The sequence below is a fragment of the Coturnix japonica genome, chromosome 6 (genome assembly GCF_054131305.1).
Source record: "Coturnix japonica strain WE chromosome 6, WE-NBRP24, whole genome shotgun sequence".
NCBI classification, from domain to species: domain Eukaryota; kingdom Metazoa; phylum Chordata; class Aves; order Galliformes; family Phasianidae; genus Coturnix; species Coturnix japonica.
The window spans coordinates 6,045,263-6,058,131 of NC_140668.1; positions in this window are offsets into that span (position 1 = coordinate 6,045,263).

Below are 12,869 nucleotides of genomic sequence, written 5' to 3' on the forward strand. Positions count from 1 at the left end.
TCATCAATGCTTAGCTTAGAAAACTCAATGCTTAGCATCCTCAATGCTTAACAGCCTCAATGCTTAGCATCCTCAATGCTTAGCATCCTCATTGCTTAGAAACCTCAATGCACAGAGTCCTTAATGCTTAGAAACCTCAATGCTTAGCATCCTCAATGCATAGAATCCTCAATCCTTAGCATCCTCAATGCATATCTTAGAATCCTCAAAGCTCAGGATCCTCAATGCTTAGAAACCTCAATGCACAGAGTCCCTAATGCTTAGAAACATCTATACTTAGAATCCTCAGTGCTTAGCATCCTCAACGCGTAGAATCCCCAATACTTACAAACCTCAATGCTTAGCATCCTCAATCCTTAGTATGCTCTATGCTTAGCTTAGAATCCTCAATGCTTAGAATCCTCAATGCTTACCTTAGAAACCTCAATGCTTAGAATCCTCACTGCTTAGAATCCTCAATGCTTAGCATCCTCCATGCATATCTTAGAAACCTCAATGCGCAGAATCCTCATTGCTTAGAAATTTTATTGCTCTGAAACCTCAATGCTTAGCAACCCTAATGCTTACAAACCTCATTGCATAGAGGCCTTAATGTTTAGAAACAACAAAGATTAGAAAACTCAATGCTTGGCATAGAATCCTCAATGCTTAGAATCCTCAATGCTTAGAATCCTCAATCCTTAGCATCCTCAATGCTTAGCATCCTCAATGCTTAGCATCCTCAATGCTTAGAATCCTCAATGCTTAGCATCCTCTATGCTTAGAATCCTCAATGCTTAGAATCCTCAATGCTTAGAATTCTCAAAGCTTAGCATCCTCAATGCTTAGCATCCTTAATGCTTAGCATCCTCAATGCTTAGAATCCTCAATGCTTAGCTTAGAAACCTCAATGCTTAGAATCCTCAATGCTTAGCATCCTCAATGCTTAGAATCCTCAATGCCTAGCTTAGAATCCTCAATGCTTAGAATCCTCAATGCTTAGAATGCTCAATGCACAGAATCCTTAATGCTTAGAAACCTCAATACTTAGCATCCTCAGTGCTTAGCTTAGAATCCTCGCTGCTTAGAAACCTGAATGCTTAGAATCCTCAATGCTAAGCTTAGAAACCTCAATGCTTAGCATCCTCAATGCTTAGAAACCTCAATGCTTAGCATCCTCAATGCTTAGAAGCCTCAATGCTTAGAATCCTCAATGCTTAGAATCCTCATTGCTTAGAATCCTCAATGCCTAGCTTAGAATCCTCAATGCTTAGAATCCTCAATGCTTAGAAAGCTCAATGCACAGAGTCCTTAATGCTTAGAAACCTCAATACTTAGCATCCTCAGTGCTTAGCTTAGAATCCTCACTGCTTAGAAACCTTAATGCTTAGAATCCTCAATGCTACGCTTAGAAACCTCAATGCTTAGCATCCTCAATGCTTAGAATCCTCAATCCTTATCAACCTCAATGCATATCTTAGAATCCTCAAAGCTCAGGATCCTCAATGCTTAGAAACCTCAATGCACAGAGTCCATAATGATGAGAAACCTCAAAATTAGCATCCTCAGTGCTTAGCATCCTCAACGCGTAGAATCCCCAATGCTTAGAAACCTCAATGCTTAGCATCCTCAATCCTTAGTATGCTCTATGCTTAGCTTAGAATCCTCAATGCTTAGAATCCTCAATGCTTACAAACCTCAATGCTGAGAAATTTTATTGTTTGAAACCTCATTGCTTAGCATCCCAAATGCTTACAAACCTCAATACATAGAGGCCTTAATGCTTAGAAACCTCAAAGATTACAAAACTCAACGCTTGGCTTAGAATCCTCAATGCTTAGAATCCTCAATGCTTAGAATCCTCCATTCATAGTTCAGAATCCTCAATGCTTAGAATCCTCAATGCTTAGCATCCTCCATGCATTGCTTAGAATCCTCACTAGTTAGAATCCTCAATGCTTCGCATCCTCAATGCTTAGCTTAGAAACCTCAGTGCTTAGAATCCTCAATGCCTGGCATCCTCAATGCTTAGCATCCTCATTGCTTAGCATCCTCCTTGCTTAGCTTAGAATCCTCAAAGCTCAGAATCCTCACTGCTTAGGAACCTCAATGCTTAGCATCCTCCATGCATTGCTTAGAAACCTCATTGCGCAGAATCCTCATTGCTTAGAAATTTTACTGCTCTGAAACCTCAATGCTTAGACACTCTAATGCTTACAAACCTCAGTGCATAGAGGGCTTAATGTCTAGAAACAACAAAGATTAGAAAACTCAATGCTTGGCTTAGAATCCTCAATGCTTAGCATCCTCAATGCTTAGCATCCTCAATGCCTAGAATCCTCAATGCTTAGCATCCTCAATGCGTAGAATCCTCAATGTTTAGAATCCTCAATGCCTAGCTTAGAATCCTCAATAGTTAGAATACTCAATGCTTCGCATCCTCAATGCTTAGCTTATAAACCTCAATACTTAGAATCCTCAATGCTTAGCATCCTCATTACATAGCTTAGAATCCTCAATGCTTAGAATCCTCAATGCTTAGCATCCTCAATGCTTAGAATCCTCAATGCTTAGAATCCTCAATGCTTAGCATCCTCAATGCATAGCATCCTCAATACTTAGCATCCTCAATGCATAGCATCCTCAATGCTTCCCATCCTCAATGCTTACCATCCTCAATGCTTAGCATCCTCAATGCTTAGCATCCTCAATGCTTAGAATCCTCAATGCTTAGCATCCTCAATGCGTAGAATCCTCAATGCTTAGGATCCTCATTGCTTTGCTTAGAAACCTCAATGCTTAAAATCCTCAATGCTTAGAATCCTCAATGCCTAGATTAGAATCCTCAATGCTTAGATTCCGCAATGCTTAGAATCCTCAATGCTTAGCATCCCCAATGCTTAGAATCCTCAATGCTTAGAATCCTCAATGATTAGCATCCTCAATGCTTAGCATCCTCAATGCTTAGAATCCTCAATGCTTAGCATCCTCAATGCTTAGCATCCTCAATGCTTAGCTTAGAAAACTCAATACTTAGAATCCTCAATGCTTAACAGCCTCAATGCTTAGCATCCTCAACGCATATCTTAGAATCCTCAAAGCTCAGGATCCTCAATGCTTAGAAACCTGAATGCACAGAGTCCTTAATGCTTAGAAACCTCAATACGTAGCATCCTCAGTGCTTAGCTTAGAATCCTCACTGCTTAGAAACCTCAATGCTTAGAATCCTCAGTGCTTAGCATCCTCAACGCGTAGAATCCCCAATGCTTAGAAACCTCAATGCTTAGCATCCTCAATCCTTAGTATGCTCTATGCTTAGCTTAGAATCCTCAATGCTTAGAATCCTCAATGCTTACAAACCTCAATGCTGAGAAATTATATTGTTTGAAACCTCATTGCTTAGCATCCCAAATGCTTACAAACCTCAATGCATAGAGACCTTAATGCTTAGAAACCTCAAAGATTAGAAAACTCAACGCTTGGCTTAGAATCCTCAATGCTTAGAATCCTCAATGCTTAGAATCCTCCATTCATAGTTCAGAATCCTCAATGCTTAGAATCCTCAATGCTTAGCATCCTCCATGCATTGCTTAGAATCCTCACTAGTTAGAATCCTCAATGCTTCGCATCCTCAATGCTTAGCTTAGAAACCTCAGTGCTTAGAATCCTCAATGCCTGGCATCCTCAATGCTTAGCATCCTCATTGCTTAGCATCCTCCTTGCTTAGCTTAGAATCCTCAAAGCTCAGAATCCTCACTGCTTAGGAACCTCAATGCTTAGCATCCTCCATGCATTGCTTAGAATCCTCAATGCGCAGAATCCTCATTGCTTAGAAATTTTATTGCTCTGAAACCTCAATGCTTAGCAACCCTAATGCTTACAAACCTCATTGTATAGAGGCCTTAATGTTTAGAAACAACAAAGATTAGAAAACTCAATGCTTGGCTTAGAATCCTCAATGCTTAGAATCCTCAATGCTTAGAATCCTCAATGCTTAGAATTCTCAATGCTTAGCATCCTCAATGCTTAGAATCCTCAATGCTTAGCATCCTCAATGCTTAGAATCCTCAATGCTTAGAATCCTCAATGCTTAGAATCCTCAATGCTTAGCATCCTCAATGCTTAGAATCCTCAATGCTTAGCGTCCTCAAATCTTAGAATCCTCAATGCTTAGCATCCTCAATGCTTAGTATCCTCAATGCTTAGAATCCTCAGTGCTTTGCTTAGAAACCTCAATGCTTAGAATCCTCAACGCTTAGAATCCTCAATGCTTAGAATCCTCCATGCATTGCTTAGAATCCTCAATAGTTAGAATCCTCAATGCTTCGCGTCCTCAATGCTTAGCTTTGAAACCTCAATACTTAGAATCCTCAATGCTTAGCATCCACATTACATAGCTTAGAATCCTCAATGCTTAGCATCCTCAATGCTTAGCATCCTCAATGCTTAGAATCCTCAATGCTTAGCATTCTCAAAGCTTAGCATCCTCAATGCTTAGCATCCTCAATGCTTAGAAACCTAAGCTTTGCTTAGAAACCTCAATGCTTAGAATCCTCAATGCTTAGAATCCTCAATGCTTAGAATCCTAAATGCTTAGCATCCTCAATGCTTAGCATCCTCAACGCTTAGCATCCTCAATGCTTAGAATCCTCAATGCTTAGCTTAGAAACCTCAATGCTTAGAATCCTCAATGCTTAGAATCCTCAATGCTTAGAATCCTCAATGCCTAGATTAGAATCCTCAATGCTTAGAATCCTCAATGCTTATAATCCTCAATGCTTAGAATCCTCAATGCTTAGCATCTTCAATGCTTAGCTTAGAAAACTCAATGCTTAGAATCCTCAATGCTTAGAAACCTCAATGCACAGAGTCCTTAATGCTTAGAAACCTCAATACATAGCATCCTCAATGCTTAGCTTAGAATCCTCACTGCTTAGAAACTTGAATGCTTAGAATCCTCAATGCTTAGAATCATCAATGCTTAGCATAGAAACCTCAATGCTTAGAATTCTCAATGCTTAACATCCTCAATGTTTAGAATCCTCAGTGCATAGCATAGAATCCTCAATGCTTAGAATCCTCAATGCTTAGCATCCTCAATGCTTAGCATCCTCAATGCCTAGAATCCTCAATGCTTAGCTTAGAAACATCAATGCTTAGAATCCTCAATGCTTAGAATCCTCAATGCTTAGAATCCTCAATGCTTAGCATCCTCAATGCTTAGCTTAGAAAACTCAATGCTTAGCATCCTCAATGCTTAACAGCCTCAATGCTTAGCATCCTCAATGCTTAGCATCCTCAATGCTTAGCATCCTCATTGCTTAGAAACCTCAATGCACAGAGTCCTTAATGCTTAGAAACCTCAATACTTAGCATCCTCAGTGCTTAGCTTAGAATCCTCACTGCTTAGAAACCTCAATGCTTAGAATCCTCAGTGCTTAGCATCCTCAACGCGCAGAATCCTCAATGCTTCGAAACGTCAATGCTTAGCATCCTCAATCCTTAGTATGCTCTATGCTTAGCTTAGAATCCTCAATGCTTAGAATCCTCAATGCATACAAACCTCAATGCTGAGAAATTTTATTATTTGAAACCTCATTGCTTAGCATCCCAAATGCTTACAAACCTAAATGCATACATGTCTTAATGCTTAGAAACCTCAAAGATTAGAAAAATCAATGCTTGGCATAGAATCCTCAATGCTTAGAATACCCAATGCTTAGAATCCTCAAATCCTCAATGCTTAGCATCCTCCATGCATTGCTTAGAATCCTCAATAGTTAGAATCCTCAATGCTTAGCATCCTCATTACATAGCTTACAATCCTCAATGCTTATCATCCTCAATGCTTAGCATCCTCCATGCATTGCTTAGAATCCTCAATAGTTAGAATCCTCAATGCTTAGCATCCTCATTACATAGCATAGAATCCTCAATGCTTAGCATCCTCAATACTTACCATCCTCATTGCTTAGAATCCTCCATGCTTAGCTTAGAAACCTCAATGCTTAGAATCCTCAATGCTTAGAATCCTCAATGCTTAGAATCCTCAATGCCTAGATTAGAATCCTCAATGCTTAGAAACCTCAATGCTTAGAATCCTCTATGCTTAGAATCCTCAATGCTTAGAATCCTCAATGCTTAGCATCCTCAATGCTTAGAAACCTCAATGCTTAGAATCCACAATGCCTAGCTTAGAATCCTCAATGCTGAGAATCCTCAATGCTTAGAATCCTCAATGCTTAGAATCCTCAATGCTTAGAAACCTCAATGCACAGAGTCCTTAATGCTTAGAAACCTCAATACTTAGCAACCTCAGTGCTTAGCGTAGAATCCTCACTGCTTAGAAACCTGAATGCTTAGAATCCTCAATGCTTAGATTCCTCGATGCTTAGAATCCTCAATGCTTAGCTTAGAAACCTCAGTGCTTAGAATCCTCAATGCTTAACATCCTCATTGCTTAGAATCCTCACTGCTTAGAATCCTCAATGCTTAGAATCCTCAATGCTTAGCATCCTCAATGTATAGCTTAGAATCCCCAAAGCTCAGGATCCTCAATGCTTAGAAACCTCAATGCAAAGAGTCCTTAATGCTTAGAAACCTCAATACTTAGCATTCTCATTGCTTAGCATAGAATCCTCACTGCTTAGAAACCTCAATGCTTATAATCCTCAGTGCTTAGAATCCTCAATGCGTAGAATCCCCAATGCTTAGAAACCTCAATGCTTAGCATCCTCAATCCTTAGTATGCTCTATGCTTAGCTTAGAATCCTCAATGCTTAGAATCCTCAATGCTTAGCATCCTCAATGCTTAGCATCCCCATTACATAGCTTAGAATCCTCAATGCTTAGCATCCTCATTGCTTAGCATCCTCATTGCTTAGCTTCGAATCCTCAAAGCTTAGAATCCTCACTGCTTAGGAACCTCAATGCTTAGCATCTTCAATGCATTGCTTAGATACCTCAATGCGTAGAATCCTCATTGCTTAGAAATTTTATTTTTCTGTAACCTCAATGCTTAGCATCCCTAATGCTTACAAACCTCAGAGCATAGAGGCCTTAATGTTTAGAAACCTCAAAGATAAGAAAACTCAATGCTTGGCTTAGAATCCTCAATGCTTAGAAACCTGAATGCTTAGAATCCTCAATGCTAAGCTTAGAAACCTCAATGCTTAGCATCCTCAATCCTTAGCATCCTCAATGCATATCTTAGAATCCTCAAAGCTCAGGATCCTCAATGCTTAGAAACCTCAATGCACAGAGTCCTTAATGCTTAGAAACCTCAATACTTAGAATCCTCAGTGCTTAGCATCCTCAACGCGTAGAATCCCCAATGCTTAGAAACCTCAATGCTTAGCATCCTCAATCCTTAGTATGCTCTATGCTTAGGTTAGAATCCTCAATGCTTAGAATCCTCAATGCTTACAAACCTCAATGCTGAGAAATTTTATTGTTTGAAACCTCATTGCTTAGCATCCCAAATGCTTACAAACCTCAATGCATAGAGGCCTTAATGCTTAGAAACCTCAAAGATTAGAAAACTCAATGCTTGGCTTAGAATCCTCAATGCTTAGAATCCTGAATGCTTAGAATCTTCAATGCCTAGCATCCTCCATGCATTGCTTAGAATCCTCAATAGAATCCTCAATGCTTCTCAACCTCAATGCTTAGCTTAGAAACCTCAATGCTTAGAATCCTCAATGCTTAGAATCCTAAATGCTTACCTTAGAAACCTCAATGCTTAGAATCCTCACTTCTTAGAATCCTCAATGCTTAGAATCCTCAATGCACAGAGTCCTTTATGCTTAGAAACCTCAATACTTAGCATCCTCAGTGCTTAGCTTAGAATCCTCACTGCTTAGAAACCTGAATGCTTAGAATCCTCAATGATTAGAATCCTCAATGCTAAGCTTAGAAACCTCAATGCTTAGAATCCTCAATGCTTAGAATCCTCAATGCTTAGCATCCTCAATGCTTGGCATCCTCAATGCTTTGAACCCTGAATGTTTAGAATCCTCAATGCTTAGAATCCTCAATGCTTAGAATCCTCAATGCTTAGAATCCTGAATGCTTAGAATCCTCAATGCCTAGCTTAGAATCCTCAATGCTTAGAATCCTCAATGCTTAGAAACCTCAATGCACAGAGTCCTTAATGCTTAGAAACCTCAATACTTAGCATCCTCAGTGCTTAGCTTAGAATCCTCACTGCTTAGAAACCTCAATGCTTAGAATCCTCAGTGCTTAGCATCCTCAACGCGTAGAATCCCCAATGCTTAGTAACGTCAATGCTTAGCATCCTCAATCCTTAGTATGCTCTATGCTTATCTTAGAATCCTCAATGCTTAGAATCCTCAATGCTTACAAACCTCAATGCTGAGAAATTTTATTGTTTGAAACCTCATTGCTTAGCATCCCAAATGCTTACAAACCTCAATGCATAGAGGCCTCAATGCTTAGAAACCTCAAAGATTAGAAAACTCAGTGCTTGGCTTAAAATCCTCAATGCTTATAATCCTCAATGCTTAGAATCCTCCATGCATAGCTTAGAATCCTCAATGCTTAGAATCCTCAATGCTTAGAATCCTCAATGCTTAGCATCCTCAATGCTTAGCATCCTCATTGCTTAGCATCCTCATTGCTTAGCATCCTCTTTGATTAGCCTAGAATCCTCAATGCTTAGAATCCTCACTGCTTAGGAACCTCAATGCTTAGCATCCTCCATGCATTGTTTGAAACCTCAATGCGCAGAATCCTCATTGCTTAGAAATTTTATTGCTCGGAAACCTCAATGCATAGCAACCCTAATGCTTACAAACCTCATTGCATAGAGGCCTTAATGTTTAGAAACAACAAAGATTAGAAAACTCAATGCTTGGCTTAGAATCCTCAATGCTTAGAATCCTCAATGCTTAGCATCCTCAATGCTTAGAATCCTCAATGCTTAGAATCCTCAATGCTTAGCATCCTCAAAGATTAGCATCCTCAATGCTTAGCATCCTCAATGCTTAGCATCCTCAGTGCTTAGAATCCTCAATGCTTAGCTTAGAAACGTCAATGCTTAGAATCCTCAATGCTTAGAATCCTCAATGTTTACCTTAGAAACCTCAATGCTTAGAATCCTCACTGCTTAGAATCCTCAGTGCTTAGAATCCTCAATGCTTAGAATCCTCAATGCCTAGATTAGAATCCTCAATGCTTAGAATTCTCAATGCTTAACATCCTCAATGCTTAGCATCCTCATTACATAGCTTAGAATCCTCAATGCTTAGAATCCTCAATGCTTAGCATCCTCAATGTTTGGAATCCTCAATGCTTAGAATCCTCAGTGCTTAGAATCCTCAATGCTTAGAATCCTCAATGCTTAGAATCCTCAATGCTTAGCTTAGAAAACTCAATGCTTAGAATCCTCAATGCTTAACATCCTCAATGTTTAGAATCCTCAATGCATAGCTTAGAATCCTCAATGTTTAGAATCCTCAATGCTTAGAATCCTCAATGCTGAGAATCCTCAATGCTTAGAATCCTCAATGCTTAGAAACCTCAATGCACAGAGTCCTTAATGCTTAGAAACCTCAATACTTAGCATCCTCAGTGCTTAGCATAGAATCCTCACTGCTTAGAAACCTGAATGCTTAGAATCCTCAATGCTTAGATTCCTCGATGCTTACAATCCTCAATGCTTAGCTTAGAAACCTCAATGCTTAGAATCCTCAATGCTTAACATCCTCAATGCTTAGAATCCTCACTGCTTAGAATCCTCAATGCTTAGCATCCTCAATGCATAGCTTAGAATCTCCAAAGCTCAGGATCCTCAATGCTTAGAAACCTCAATGCACAGAGTCCTTAATGCTTAGAAACCTCAATACTTAGCATTCTCAGTGCTTAGCATAGAATCCTCAATGCTTAGAAACCTCAATGCTTATAATCCTCAGTGCTTAGCATCCTCAATGCGTAGAATCCCCAATGCTTAGAAACCTCAATGCTTATAATCCTCAGTGCTTAGCATCCTCAATGCGTAGAATCCCCAATGCTTAGAAACCTCAATGCTTAGCATCCTCAATCCTTAGTATGCTCTATGGTTAGCTTAGAATCCTCAATGCTTAGAATCCTCAATGCTTAGCATCCTCAATGCTTTGTATCCCCATTACATAGCTTAGAATCCTCAATGCTTAGCATCCTCAATGCTTAGCATCCTCATTGCTTAGCTTCGAATCCTCAAAGCTCAGAATCCTCACTGCTTAGGAACCTCAATGCTTAGCATCCTCCATGCATTGCTTAGAAACCTCAATGCGTAGAATCCTCATTGCTTAGAAATTTTATTGCTCTGAAACCACAATGCTTAGCATCCCTAATGCTTACAAACCTCAGTGCATAGAGGCCTTAATGTTTAGAAACAGCAAAGATTAGAAAACTCAATGCTTGGCTTAGAATCCTCAATGTTTAGAATCCTCAGTGCATAGAATCCTCAATGCTTAGCATCCTCAATGCTTAGCATCCTCAATGCTTGGCATCCTCAATGCTTTGAACCCTGAATGTTTAGAATCCTCAATGCTTAGAATCCTCAATGCTTAGAATCCTCAATGCTTAGAATCCTGAATGCTTAGAATCCTCAATGCCTAGCTTAGAATCCTCAATGCTTAGAATCCTCAATGCTTAGAAACCTCAATGCACAGAGTCCTTAATGCTTAGAAACCTCAATACTTAGCATCCTCAGTGCTTAGCTTAGAATCCTCACTGCTTAGAAACCTCAATGCTTAGAATCCTCAGTGCTTAGCATCCTCAACGCGTAGAATCCCCAATGCTTAGTAACGTCAATGCTTAGCATCCTCAATCCTTAGTATGCTCTATGCTTATCTTAGAATCCTCAATGCTTAGAATCCTCAATGCTTACAAACCTCAATGCTGAGAAATTTTATTGTTTGAAACCTCATTGCTTAGCATCCCAAATGCTTACAAACCTCAATGCATAGAGGCCTCAATGCTTAGAAACCTCAAAGATTAGAAAACTCAGTGCTTGGCTTAAAATCCTCAATGCTTATAATCCTCAATGCTTAGAATCCTCCATGCATAGCTTAGAATCCTCAATGCTTAGAATCCTCAATGCTTAGAATCCTCAATGCTTAGCATCCTCAATGCTTAGCATCCTCATTGCTTAGCATCCTCATTGCTTAGCATCCTCTTTGATTAGCCTAGAATCCTCAATGCTTAGAATCCTCACTGCTTAGGAACCTCAATGCTTAGCATCCTCCATGCATTGCTTAGAAACCTCAATGCGCAGAATCCTCATTGCTTAGAAATTTTATTGCTCGGAAACCTCAATGCATAGCAACCCTAATGCTTACAAACCTCATTGCATAGAGGCCTTAATGTTTAGAAACAACAAAGATTAGAAAACTCAATGCTTGGCTTAGAATCCTCAATGCTTAGAATCCTCAATGCTTAGAATCCTCAATGCTTAGCATCCTCAATGCTTAGAATCCTCAATGCTTAGAATCCTCAATGCTTAGCATCCTCAAAGATTAGCATCCTCAATGCTTAGCATCCTCAATGCTTAGCATCCTCAATGCTTAGAATCCTCAATGCTTAGCTTAGAAACGTCAATGCTTAGAATCCTCAATGCTTAGAATCCTCAATGTTTACCTTAGAAACCTCAATGCTTAGAATCCTCACTGCTTAGAATCCTCAGTGCTTAGAATCCTCAATGCTTAGAATCCTCAATGCCTAGATTAGAATCCTCAATGCTTAGAATTCTCAATGCTTAACATCCTCAATGCTTAGCATCCTCATTACATAGCTTAGAATCCTCAATGCTTAGCATCCTCAATGTTTGGAATCCTCAATGCTTAGAATCCTCAGTGCTTAGAATCCTCAATGCTTAGAATCCTCAATGCTTAGAATCCTCAATGCTTAGCTTAGAAAACTCAATGCTTAGAATCCTCAATGCTTAACATCCTCAATGTTTAGAATCCTCAATGCATAGCTTAGAATCCTCAATGTTTAGAATCCTCAATGCTTAGAATCCTCAATGCTGAGAATCCTCAATGCTTAGAATCCTCAATGCTTAGAAACCTCAATGCACAGAGTCCTTAATGCTTAGAAACCTCAATACTTAGCATCCTCAGTGCTTAGCATAGAATCCTCACTGCTTAGAAACCTGAATGCTTAGAATCCTCAATGCTTAGATTCCTCGATGCTTACAATCCTCAATGCTTAGCTTAGAAACCTCAATGCTTAGAATCCTCAATGCTTAACATCCTCAATGCTTAGAATCCTCACTGCTTAGAATCCTCAATGCTTAGCATCCTCAATGCATAGCTTAGAATCTCCAAAGCTCAGGATCCTCAATGCTTAGAAACCTCAATGCACAGAGTCCTTAATGCTTAGAAACCTCAATACTTAGCATTCTCAGTGCTTAGCATAGAATCCTCAATGCTTAGAAACCTCAATGCTTATAATCCTCAGTGCTTAGCATCCTCAATGCGTAGAATCCCCAATGCTTAGAAACCTCAATGCTTATAATCCTCAGTGCTTAGCATCCTCAATGCGTAGAATCCCCAATGCTTAGAAACCTCAATGCTTAGCATCCTCAATCCTTAGTATGCTCTATGGTTAGCTTAGAATCCTCAATGCTTAGAATCCTCAATGCTTAGCATCCTCAATGCTTTGTATCCCCATTACATAGCTTAGAATCCTCAATGCTTAGCATCCTCAATGCTTAGCATCCTCATTGCTTAGCTTCGAATCCTCAAAGCTCAGAATCCTCACTGCTTAGGAACCTCAATGCTTAGCATCCTCCATGCATTGCTTAGAAACCTCAATGCGTAGAATCCTCATTGCTTAGAAATTTTATTGCTCTGAAACCACAATGCTTAGCATCCCTAATGCTTACA